The 12,580-nt window shown below is 59.2% G+C and overlaps 1 long non-coding RNA gene across 1 annotated transcript; it reads left to right on the top strand.

The window, feature by feature from the left end:
- The first annotated feature begins 372 nt into the window (after positions 1-372).
- Positions 373-2,442, top strand: LOC106999972 (uncharacterized). The gene is made up of 5 exons (XR_013396982.1): positions 373-499; positions 928-1,055; positions 1,467-1,585; positions 1,995-2,106; positions 2,267-2,442. It is a non-coding gene; the product is annotated as an uncharacterized LOC106999972 (long non-coding RNA).
- Positions 2,443-12,580: the final 10,138 nt, after the last annotated feature.

Genomic DNA, 12,580 nt, shown 5'->3' with positions numbered 1-12,580 from the left:
GCAGAGAATGTGACCTTTGTGAGCCTGAGTTTCTGCATTCAGAAAGGGAAGATAACACGGCCCTGCCTGTGATTCCACATAAGCCCGGCTCCCAGCCGCAGCTCGGTGCCCCCGGGTTCTCCTGAGAGGGAGAGTTACCTGCGATTCTGCAGGAGCCTGGTGAGAGCCACCCGCTCCCTCCAGCTGCCGGCCCAGGGTGGAGCTCACAAAGGACCCTTCCATGCACGCCGCCGCTCTATCCCAGCAGGTCCCTGGAGGCAGTCACCACTGCAGACGAGGACACCGAGGCACCGAGGGTGATGGGATCCCCAGGGCCGCATGGCTGGTGGGTGGCAGCAGTGGGTCCCACACACCGGTGTCCCCTGTCCCGAGCCTGTGCGCTGTGTCCCGTTCCAGTTTCCCTCCGACTTTGGGATTCCGTGTTTTTCTCTCGGCTGCAATGGATGAAGATGTGTGTGGGGCCTGACAGGTGGACGCAGCCCCCAGAGTGTGTCCCCAGGTGAGATTCTCAAAGGGCTGGGGGCTAGATTGAGGCGTTGCCCCGGGGCCTCCTGCTGGGCAGCTGAAGGCTGGCTTGGCTGGCAGACACCGTCTTCGGGAAGGGCGGGGACTGTGTCCCAGCCAGCGAGTGGGCGTTGGCATCCAGTCAGCGGCGACAGGGTTTGCAGAGGCCGGAAACGGGCAGACGGTGTTCTAGGCAGTGCTGCTGTCTCTGTGCCGTGATCCCCCCGATCTCCTCCCATGGCTGCCGTCTCTCTCCACCCCCACAGACCAGTTGAGGGACCCTGGGGCAGCTAAGTCAGAGGCCTGCCCGGCTGGTGATAAGCTGAATGGGTGGGGCGTTTCGGACAGCATCCAGCATGCATGAGTGTGTGTCTCCGCCTTGTGCGAGAGCAGCTTCCGCCGGTACCTTCCTTCACTTGCCAGCCCTTTAGTGTCCACATGTGGTGTGCTGGGCGCGGCGCTGGGAACAGACCTGGCCCTGTCCTCTTGGAGATCCGTGTGTGGTGGGAAACAGAAAATCAACAGAAACCCTGGCTGTGGTTGTAGGTGGGGTGAGTTCGCAACCCGGGCAGAGGGGAGACGCGGTGGCAGGAGGAACGGCGAGGTGGGAGATGGCGGCTGCTGTGAGTCACACAAAGCTGGCCACAGGCAAGGGAGGTGGCGCTTCCCACCCAGGCTGTGCTGCCCGAGCTCATGGGTGTGGACAGAGCAGATGCAGGGTCTGTGGTGTCTGGGGTTCGGGCAGTCCCAAGGTTCTCCTGGCCAAGCCTGCTCACGCGGGGGCAGGAGGAGGGTGCAGGCCCCGCAGCCTGCTTGGAGGAGGTGCCTCCTGGCCTCTCAGCACCTGAATGGCCCCAGGTCAGCGGTGCCAGCCTTTTGTGAGTTCCTCCCCAACCTGGATCTCAGCTGCATGGGGAGTATTGCGGGGTCTCCTCCAAGGCTCTATTTGTCTTTGTACCCAGGAATCCGGGCCCCTGTGGCTTGGAGCAGTGGGCACCAGACATGTCGGGTCTTGCTGGAGGCTGGCTCGTGAGGAGGAGTCTGACTACTGCCCTCTGCACCAAGGCTCTGGAATTTGGCCGTGCGTCAGTTGCTCCCACGCACAGGAGAGGCTACTCTGGGCCAGGGCTGGGCGCTCTGGGCTTCCCCTAAGGAACGACCAGGGCCCTGAAGCCAATGCTCCTTCCTTGGATAATTGGAGACTTTGGCCGCAAGGCCAGGGTGCCCAGCCACCATGTGGGAGGGAGAGCCCTGCCTGGCAGACGCTCCTGGCACAAGGCAGAGGAGAGGGCGCCTGTCCACCGGTCAGCTGCTGGGGGTGTGCAGGGGGAACCGTGCAGCTCCTGAGTGCCTCTGTCCAGACACCAGGCAGGAAATGAGCTCGTCCCGGAGCCCCTGAGAGTCCCGGGGATGGGGGTCCTTACCGGAGGGGATCTTGGGCTGTATCCATGCTCTGCCTCCTTTGGAAGTGACGTTTCATTCCAACACAGCCGCCGGCACCTGTCACACCTCGTCTACAGCAGCTTCGGGTCTCGCTGGGGTCTGGACATTCCCCTAAATTCGTGTGTTGAAACTTCATCACCAATGAGATGCTATTAAGAGGTGAGGTGTTTAGGAGGCCCTGCCCTCAAAGGTGGGCTTAACCCTTGAGAAGGGCTGGGAAGCCTGGCTGCCCCTTCTGCCCTTAGGTCCCTCCTGCCCTGTGAGATGCCCGTTCGCCCCCTCAGGAGGATGAAGTGGCCTGGCACTGTCTTGCATGCAGAGAGGAGCCCTCACCAGACACCCATCCTACTGGCACCTTGATCTTGCCCTCCAGCCTCCGAAACAGAGAGAAACACATTTCTGTTGCTGAAGGGCCTAGTCTTCAGGATTTTGTTACAGCAGCGGAAAGGACTAACACAAGCCTTGAATAAACATGACAAAGATTGGCCTGGAAAACAGAAAGTGATTCCTCCCTAGCCCTCTACAGAAAACACGTGTCCAGCCCTGCGTCTTTGGGACACAGCTGTTGGGGTGAGCAGCTTCAGATGTGGGGAGAAGGACGGCAGGAGCGAAGGCAGTGGAGGAAGGAAGGCGGCCAGCCCTGGCAGGGTGCTGGGGAGCCACTGATGGTGGGAAGGCAAGAGAGGTGTCCTGTGACTTGGGGCTTCTCTCCCATGTGCAGAGGAGCCCCTGGCCCCCACCCGTGCCCCTGGTTCTTGAGTCACCAACCTGGGCTATGTGGTCCCTTGGGTGATCCCAGGCGGAGGGTTCTGGTTGGGCTGGGGTCCCCACTGGTGGCACCCTGACTTGTGCGCTGCCTTGCCCTACCCTTCGTGGGGCCCTGAAGCTTATGAGAGGTGGGGGACCCAGTGCCCAGAGAAGAGATGTTCAGGGTACCTCAGGGGGTGGGTGGCCCTCGTCCATCCTGTGAGCATCCCTGATGTCTCACGAACACTGAAGACTTGGAGACCAGATGGCCACAGATGCAGGCAGGGCAGGGAAGTTGCTCCTAAATCCTGAATAATTGTGTGGAAATAAAGACCTCAGATTGAGAGATGAAGCAAGAATCTTTTGAAACAAAGGAAAAGGCCCCTCCTGTGACTGTCCCAACTGCACCCAGGGGACGGGGTGAGGTGACCCGGGGGACGGTGGGGGGATGGGGTGAGGCGACCCGGGGGATAGGGTGAGGTGAGGCCCTTCCAGCCCCATTTCGGGGGAGGTGGGGATGGAGCAAGCGGCAGCCCCTGTTCTCCTCCGGGTCCTGCTGGGGCTCATTTCAGGACCTTGGGAGAGTCACTTCCCACACCAGGGTCTGGGCTACATGTGCGGGAAGTGACTCCAGGGCCGCCTGCTCCCTTCTCAGAGGGACCTGGGCTGATTTTTCACTCCGGGCCCAGCTTGCATCCCCCGGGCCCCTAGAGGCAGGGAGAGGCCCTGTGGGGATGGCACAGGTGCTCAGAGCATGTGCGGGGACTGGTGGGGCTTCAATTTTCCATCTGTAGAGTGGGGACACTAACCGTACCCACCCCATGGCTGTCGTGGCTGCTAAATGAATCCCTGTCCCGCACAGAAGGTGCAGTGAATCTGAGGCAGAGCTGCTGGGGTGGTCAGAGTGCCCCCGATAGGCCCCTGCTCACTGGATCATATCACGGAAGGCTCCTCAAAGGTGGGGAGGCAGACAGGCCGCCTGCTGTCTGGGGGTCTCACCTACTCGTCGGAAGGAAGGAGGACGTGGAGGGCTGCTCCTGACCCGGCCTGAAAGGCTGCATCTGCTAGGCTGGCCTCAGACCAGCCCTTGTTTGATGAGTTCTCGGGGGAGCGCCAGGGACTTGGTGGCTTTATGCTCCTTTCACAGAGGGGTAAACTGAGGCCCAGGAGGTAAAGCAACCAGCCCAAGACCACAGAGCTCATGAGGGACATGGTGTCCACACTTGTTACACGGCACCCTCATTGGGGAGTTGACTTTGAAGGCCCCTGGAGCCAGCGGGGCCAGCTAGGTGGGCGTGTGGGGAGGGGGGCCCCGCACCCGGCAGGGCCTCAAGGCCTCCTTGTGCTGAATGCTGGGAGGAGCAAGAGAAATAGAAGCCCGGTGGGGCAGGGCTAAGGAAAGGGGCAGCCAAGCCGCGAGGAGCCCACACATGACGCGGCAGCTCCACAGCCAGCCTCGCGCCTCCCACTGGGGCTTTCCCATTTGCTGGGTGAGAAACTGAGGCTCAATTCACCAAGGGCAGCAAGCAGCAGAGGCCGGGCACGCAGTCCAGGTCGGTGTGACAGCCCTGTTCTCTCCTGCCAGGCTCCTCCTCCACCTCCCCTGCGGGCCCGCCATGAGTTCCAGGACAAAGGGGCCGAGCCTCAGACAGAAAGTTCCCCGAAGGTCATAGCCAGGGAGGGACAGGGCAGGGTCCAATCCCACTGCATGTTGGACTTGCAGCCTTGCACCGGTGGCTGCAGATGAGACCCCAGCTCCAACCCACAAGGCTCCAGCGCCATGTGAGAGGTGAGGAAGGTCGTTCCCAAAGCAGCTGCTGAAGAGCCTGGCCTTCTGCGGGGCAGGGGCAGACCAAGGCCTCTATCATCACTGTCAGAAGGAAACAAGGGAAGCCTCCCGGGAGGAGGTGCCTCTGCAGCAGGGGATTGGCACACAGGGGAACCCTGATAGGGAAAGATGGCAGGGAGAAAGCACATCAGACAGAGGACACAGTGTGGACAGTGGCTTGGAAGCAAGAAGGGGTAGCGTGCACTTAGGGGAGAGTGAGGGGTCCAGCTTGACATTAGGAGGGATTAGATAGGAAGACTTAGGCCCAGGCACAGAGAGCTTCAAATGCCAGATGAGCATGTTTGGATTTAATTCAGTGGTGAATGGGAAAAGGGGAGACTGAGTAATCAGGGACCACTTCTCGTTAATCTTTCTAATCCCCAGGACCTAATACAGTGTCCAGAACCTGCTGGAAATTAAAAAAAAAAAATCATTTAATGAATGAGTGGGTGGATGGAGGATGGTGATGAAAGTTCAGCATAGAAATTGACAGAAGTGTTGTGGATGGTGGAAGATGAATGGACAAATGACTGGAGAAATAGCCAATGGACAGATTGGGGGGAGGAAAGACAACCAGGTATGGACATGGATGCAGCCAGGGTGAAAAGGTGGAAGTGTAGTCCATGGTGGATGGTGGATGGTAGACAGTGGGTGGATGGTGGATGGTAGATGGTGAATGGTGGGTGGGTGGATGGTAGACAGTGGGTGGATGGTGGATGGTGGATGGTGAATGGTGGATGGTGGATGATGGATGATGACTGGGTGGATGGTGGATGGTGGATGGTGGATGGCGGATGGTGGATGGCTGATGGTGAATGGTGGATGGTGAATGGTAAATGGTGGATGGTGGATGGTGAATGGTGGATGGTGGATGATGGATGATGACTGGGTGGATGGTGGATGGTGGATGGCGGATGGTGAATGGTGGATGGTGGATGATGGATGATGACTGGGTGGATGGTGGATGGTGGATGGTGGATGGCGGATGGTGAATGGTGGATGGTGAATGGTGGATGGTGGATGATGGATGGTGGATGGTGGATGGTAAATGGTGGATGTTGGATGGTGAATGGTGGATGGTGGATGATGGATGAAGACTGGGTGGATGGTGGGTGGTGGATGGTGGATGGCGGATGGTGAATGGTGGATGGTGGATGGTGGATGGTGGATGGTGGATTGTGGATGGCGGATGGTGAATGGTGGATGGTGAATGGTGGATGGTGGATGGTGGATGGTGGATGGGTGGAAGGTGAATAGATGATGGTGGATGGATGGTTAATGATGGGTGGGTGAATAAATGGTGAATGGGTGGGTGGTGGATGGTGGTTGAATGGTGGATGGTGGTTGGTGAGTAGAAGGTGAATAGTGGGTGAATCGTGGGTGGGTGGGTCGTGGATGCTGAATGGATGAGTGGATGGTAGGTGAACAGTAGATGGTGGGCAAAGGGTGGACTGATGGATGGTGAGTGTGTGGGTGGTGGATAGCAGGTGGATGGTGAGTGGAAGAGTGGATGGTGGGTGATGAACAGGGTGGTCTGGAAGGGTGGCAGATGTGGGTGGATGGTGAATGGATGGATGGATGGATGGGTGGGTGGGTGATGGGTTGTGGGTTGTTGGTGGTTGGAGGGTGGATAGTGGATTTTGCGTGGGTGATGGAGGGTGGGGGTGTGTAGTGGATGGGTGGTAGGTGGTGGTTTGATGGTGGATTGAGGTCGGTCGTGGTGGGTGGTCAGTCGGTGGGTGACAGGGGGTGGATTAATATGTGGGTGGATGGTGGGTGTGTGGGTGGATGGTGGATTGACAGTTGGTGGGTGGATGGTGGGTTTTGGGTGGGTGGTTTGTGGGTAGATGGTGGGTAGTGAGTGGTCAGTGGATGGGGGATAATGGTTGTGTGGTAGACGTGGGTGGATAAATTTTGGGTGGAGAGTGGTTGAAGGAAGAGTGGATGGTGGGTGGTGGATGGTGGATGGGTAAATGGTGGATGGTGGATGGGTGAATGGTGGATGGTGGATGGGTGAATGGTGGATGGTGGATGGTGAATGGTAGGTGGTAGATAGTGGATGGGTGGATGGTGGATGGTGGTGGATGGTGGATGGTGGATGGTGGATGGTGGTGGATGGTGGATGGTGGATGGTGAATAGTGGATGGTGGATGGTGGATGGTGAATAGTGGATGGTGGATGGGTGGATGGTGGATGGTGATTGTGGTAGTGAGTTTTGGGTGGATGATGGGTGGTGGATAGAGGGTGAGTGGTGGGTTTGTGCTAGGTGGTTGATGATAGTGGGTGGATGGTGGTGGACGGTAGGTGGTAGGTCACTTGTGAATGGATGGTGGTGAGTGGGTAGTCAGTTTTGAGTGGGTAGAAACTGGTAAGTGGATGGTGGATAGTAGATGGTGGTTGGTGACTGGGTGGTGGGTGATGGTTTCTGGTTCAATAGGGGCTGGTGGGTAGATGGTGGGTGGTGGGTGGTGGGTTGTGGTTGGTGAGTGGGTGGTAGGTGGGGCATGGTTGCTTGTGGGTGACTAGTCAGTGTTGGGTGCATGGCAAGTGGATAACCTTTGGGTGACGGGTGGTTGGTGGATGCGTAAATGAGTAGATGGTGGGTAGTAGATGGTGGGTTGTCAGTGGGTCGTGGGTGAATATTTGGTGGTGGTTAGATGAGTGGATGGTGTGGTGAGTGGATGTTTGGCGTTGGGTAGGTGGGCGGATGAGTGGATGGTGTGGTGAGTGGATGTTTGGCGTTGGGTAGGTGGGCGGATGAGTGGATGGTGTGGTGAGTGGATGTTTGGCGTTGGGTAGGTGGGCGGATGAGTGGATGGTGTGGTGAGTGGATGTTTGGCGGTGCGTAGGTGGGCGGATGAGTGGATGGTGTGGTGAGTGGATGTTTGGCGGTGCGTAGGTGGGCGGATGAGTGGATGGTGTGGTGAGTGGATGTTTGGCGGTGCGTAGGTGGGCGGATGAGTGGATGGTGTGGTGAGTGGATGTTTGGCGGTGCGTAGGTGGGCGGATGAGTGGATGGTGTGGTGAGTGGATGTTTGGCGGTGCGTAGGTGGGCGGATGAGTGGATGGTGTGGTGAGTGGATGTTTGGCGGTGCGTAGGTGGGCGGATGAGTGGATGGTGTGGTGAGTGGATGTTTGGCGGTGCGTAGGTGGGCGGATGAGTGGATGGTGTGGTGAGTGGATGTTTGGCGGTGCGTAGGTGGGCGGATGAGTGGATGGTGTGGTGAGTGGATGTTTGGCGGTGCGTAGGTGGGCGGATGAGTGGATGGTGTGGTGAGTGGATGTTTGGCGGTGCGTAGGTGGGCGGATGAGTGGATGGTGTGGTGAGTGGATGTTTGGCGGTGCGTAGGTGGGCGGATGAGTGGATGGTGTGGTGAGTGGATGTTTGGCGGTGCGTAGGTGGGCGGATGAGTGGATGGTGTGGTGAGTGGATGTTTGGCGGTGCGTAGGTGGGCGGATGAGTGGATGGTGTGGTGAGTGGATGTTTGGCGGTGCGTAGGTGGGCGGATGAGTGGATGGTGTGGTGAGTGGATGTTTGGCGGTGAGTGGGTGGGCGGATGAGTGGATGGTGTGGTGAGTGGATGCTGGGCGGTGGGTGGGTGGGCGGATGAGTGGATGGTGTGGTGAGTGGATGTTTGGCGGTGGGTGGGTGGGCGGATGAGTGGATGGTGTGGTGAGTGGATGTTTGGCGGTGCGTGGGTGGGCGGATGAGTGGATGGTGTGGTGAGTGGATGTTTGGCGGTGCGTGGGTGGGCGGATGAGTGGATGGTGTGGTGAGTGGATGTTTGGCGGTGAGTGGGTGGGCGGATGAGTGGATGGTGTGGTGAGTGGATGTTTGGCGGTGCGTGGGTGGGCGGATGAGTGGATGGTGTGGTGAGTGGATGTTTGGCGGTTCGTGGGTGGGCGGATGAGTGGATGGTGTGGTGAGTGGATGTTTGGCGGTGAGTAGGTGGGCGGATGAGTGGATGGTGTGGTGAGTGGATGTTTGGCGGTGAGTAGGTGGGCGGATGAGTGGATGGTGTGGTGAGTGGATGTTTGGCGGTGCGTAGGTGGGCGGATGAGTGGATGGTGTGGTGAGTGGATGTTTGGCGTTGGGTAGGTGGGCGGATGAGTGGATGGTGTGGTGAGTGGATGTTTGGCGGTGCGTAGGTGGGCGGATGAGTGGATGGTGTGGTGAGTGGATGTTTGGCGGTGCGTAGGTGGGCGGATGAGTGGATGGTGTGGTGAGTGGATGTTTGGCGGTGAGTGTGTGGGCGAATGAGTGGATGGTGTGGTGAGTGGATGCTGGGCGGTGGGTGGGTGGGCGGATGAGTGGATGGTGTGGTGAGTGGATGTTTGGCGGTGAGTGGGTGGGCGGATGAGTGGATGGTGTGGTGAGTGGATGTTTGGCGGTGAGTGGGTGGGCGGATGAGTGGATGGTGTGGTGAGTGGATGTTTGGCGGTGCGTGGGTGGGCGGATGAGTGGATGGTGTGGTGAGTGGATGTTTGGCGGTGCGTGGGTGGGCGGATGAGTGGATGGTGTGGTGAGTGGATGTTTGGCGGTGCGTGGGTGGGCGGATGAGTGGATGGTGTGGTGAGTGGATGTTTGGCGGTGCGTGGGTGGGCGGATGAGTGGATGGTGTGGTGAGTGGATGTTTGGCGGTGCGTGGGTGGGCGGATGAGTGGATGGTGTGGTGAGTGGATGTTTGGCGGTGGGTGGGTGGGCGGATGAGTGGATGGTGTGGTGAGTGGATGTTTGGCGGTGGGTGGGTGGGCGGATGAGTGGATGGTGTGGTGAGTGGATGTTTGGCGGTGGGTGGGTGGGCGGATGAGTGGATGGTGTGGTGAGTGGATGTTTGGCGGTGGGTGGGTGGGTGGATGAGTGGATGGTGTGGTGAGTGGATGTTTGGCGGTGGGTAGGTGGGTGGATGAGTGGATGGTGTGGTGAGTGGATGTTTGGCGGTGGGTGGGTGGGTGGATGAGTGGATGGTGTGGTGAGTGGATGTTTGGCGGTGGGTAGGTGGGTGGATGAGTGGATGGTGTGGTGAGTGGATGTTTGGCGGTGGGTAGGTGGGTGGATGAGTGGATGGTGTGGTGAGTGGATGTTTGGTGGTGGGTAGGTGGGTGGATGAGTGGATGGTGTGGTGAGTGGATGTTTGGTGGTGCGTAGGTGGGTGGATGAGTGGATGGTGTATGGTAGCTGGATATTCAGTGGTGGGTGGATAGGGCTCCAGGTACTGAGCTCAGTCTTGGGGCGGGACATGGATTTGAATCCAGCTGGAGCCTCGTAAGCCCAGGCACTGGCTCTCGTCTCCCCAGTGACAGCTTCAGCTCTTCACACTTTGCAGCTCGTCTGGGTCTGTCTGGAACCAGTGCTACACGAGGTCTGCCGCACAGCCAGCTGGACCTGAGTCGGGGTTGAGTGGAATCCTGGACGGAAGGGCCCCACATTGAAGACGTGCAGGGCTGCCGAGCTGGATGGCTTCTGTCTGACCTTAGGCTGTGTCTTGGAGGGCGAGGTGAAGAGCAGCTGGGACACCTCTGAATCCTCAAGCTCCAGCAGCCTCCCAGGGCCCATGAGGCAGGAGGCCCTGCTGCCTGGTCAGGGCGGTGTCCTCACAGTCCCCCATAGTAGCTGACATCTGATTCCCAACACTAAGCTCCCATGGTCTCGACCCTGAGGTTTAGCTGGCCCCTCCCTGAGGCCCCCCAGGCCTCCTCGGAGCCCATTGGACCTGATGACATCCCTGGAATGGGAGATGGAGCCAGACCCAGCCCAGACTCTCTGTCCTGCTAGACTCCTGGGAACACAGATAGATGAGGGGAGAGGCAGCCGGCCAGCACCAAAATGGAGCTGGTCTCAGGTGGACCTTGGGGGGCCCAGAGCCCCTAAACCCTGGCCCTGGACAGACTCTTTGCAGAGGGCTTGCCGGTGGCCTGTAGCCAGGTCATGGCTATAGGTAGGAAGGCATGGGGGAAGGCAGACTCGTGTTTTCCTAGAGGTTGGAGGCTGCCGACCCCCAGCACACAGACCGGCATGGTCTTGGTCGAAGTCGAGGTCTGGCGGTCTGGGAGTTCTGGGGTCTGAGGCTGGTCCACAAAGCTGGGCCCTGCACCTTGGGCCGACCGACCCTGGAGCAGCCCCACTCAGTAGTGCTGGCTGAGGTGGGGGTGCCTTTAGACCCACATGCCTGGTGTCCGGATCCTGGCTGCGTCAGGTGGAGGCTCCAACCTTTCCTGAGGAGTCCACAGCTGAGCGAGGGGGCCCAGGCCTGGGTGGGCATCCGGGCGTGAGGGATGAGTGTATGACAGAGTGAGTGTGAGAGTGTCCCCTCTGCAGTTGGCACCATCACTTTCAGGGGACAGAACTCACACAAGGCTCTCTGGGTGGATTGGACTCCGGATGGCATTGGGAAGGGACTGTTCTGGGACAGATGGGAGGTGGCCCATGCCCTGCTGAGCCACACTGGTACTCACTTGGCCTCCACGTGGGCCCAGGTCTCTCTCCAGCCCCTTCCTGTTTGGGCTCCGAGGTCCGTGGAGTGAGTTCCTGGCCTGCAACCGCACTGTGAGTGGACAGGTTTCTGTCCGCAGATGGAGGAGCTGATGGACCCCTGAGGGCCTGAGCTGCTAAGAGTGCCGGGTCTGGGCCCAGGTGTTGGCGACCCAGCTTCCCTCTCCGAAATACTGCTCTCCTGCTGCCTCTGTGTGTCTGGGTGGGGATTCCCACCAGGCACCTGCCCGGCATCTGCCCCTCTTGCTGCTTCCAGCAGGCCGTGAGCTGGCCATGACCACATCAGAGTCCGTCTGCCTGGGGCAGTGGCTTAATTGTGGGAATTACAGTTTGATGGAGCGAGAAGTGACTGGCAGGTGGAGGGAGCTTGTCCCGGTTTTGGGCAGTGGTGCGTTTGGGCTTCATGTGTCACTGGCCAAGACCCTCAGGGACGTTTTGCCTGCCGGAACAAGAGCAAATCCAACATCTCCCTGCCCTGGAGACTGGAACAGCTCCTCGGAGGGGTGGGCAGTGCCACTAGGCCTGGCTTCCAAGGGTCCCTCTGCTTGTCCTGTGACTGGGAATCCTGACTGTCTGAGCCCACCGGGCCCATCCACCCTCCTGCTCTTTTCCCAGGATGTGTCCTGCCTGCCTGTGTCCCACCCAAACACCCCGGGGGCCCTTACTGCTCAGGTACAATGGCCTTGCTCAGCAGCACCGCCTCGAGCCATAGAGGCCTCCCAGCTCCTGCAGCCTCTGCAAGTCCAGCCCTCTCTGCCTGCCCTGTGGCCCTGCTCAAATCAATTGCACGTGTGCTCCAGAGCGGGGACAGCCCAGGGTCTCAGCGCACACTGTTTGCTGTGCACGGCCCTCTCCTGGCCTGCATTCCCTGCAGCCGTCGGCCCTCACTGGATAATGTGGGGTATGGGGTGCAAATGGATTGGCCCCACGGATGGACTGACGGATTGTGGCTGGCTGCAGAGCTGTGCTGGGAACGACTCTTGAGACGGTGTCTGAGTGCAGTGGGGAAGCTCCATGCTCAGCATCTGCAGGGGACAGGCCCCACTTCTGGCTGTGTTCTCCAGCCCCGCCCTCTCCACCTTTTCAGGACTGCCCCATCTTAGTCCAGCAGGCAGACTGTGTTTGCAGAAGGCACCACCCTCCACAGGAAGGAGGAGCAGCCTGGGGCCCCCCTTGAGGGCCTGAGGCTCTGGGCAGGTGGCTGGGTGTGCCCGGCACCGCACTCAGCCCAGGCCCTGGTGTGAGGCAGACTCCTGTCCACTCATGGTGTATCTCAGACCCCTCTGTCGGGGCCTCTGGTCCAAGGGTTCAATGCATTTGACCACAGCTGGAGATCTACAGGAGAGAGAAAAGAGACTCCCGTCTCCCTGTCTTAGTGTGGTCTCTTCCTCTCTCGCTTTCCCTCTCTCTCCCTTTCTCTCTACGTCCCTGTCTCTCTCTCTCCCTGTCTCTCTCTCTCTGTGTCCCTCTCTCCCTCTCTCTCTCTTCTTCCCTCTCTCTCTCTCCCTGTCTCCCCCTCTCTCTTCCTCCCTCTCTTGCTCTCCCTCCCTCTCTCTCTCTTTCTT

Source organism: Macaca mulatta, chromosome 8 (assembly GCF_049350105.2).
Source record: "Macaca mulatta isolate MMU2019108-1 chromosome 8, T2T-MMU8v2.0, whole genome shotgun sequence".
Classification (NCBI taxonomy): Eukaryota; Metazoa; Chordata; class Mammalia; order Primates; family Cercopithecidae; genus Macaca; species Macaca mulatta.
This window is presented reverse-complemented; position numbering and strand designations above follow the sequence as displayed.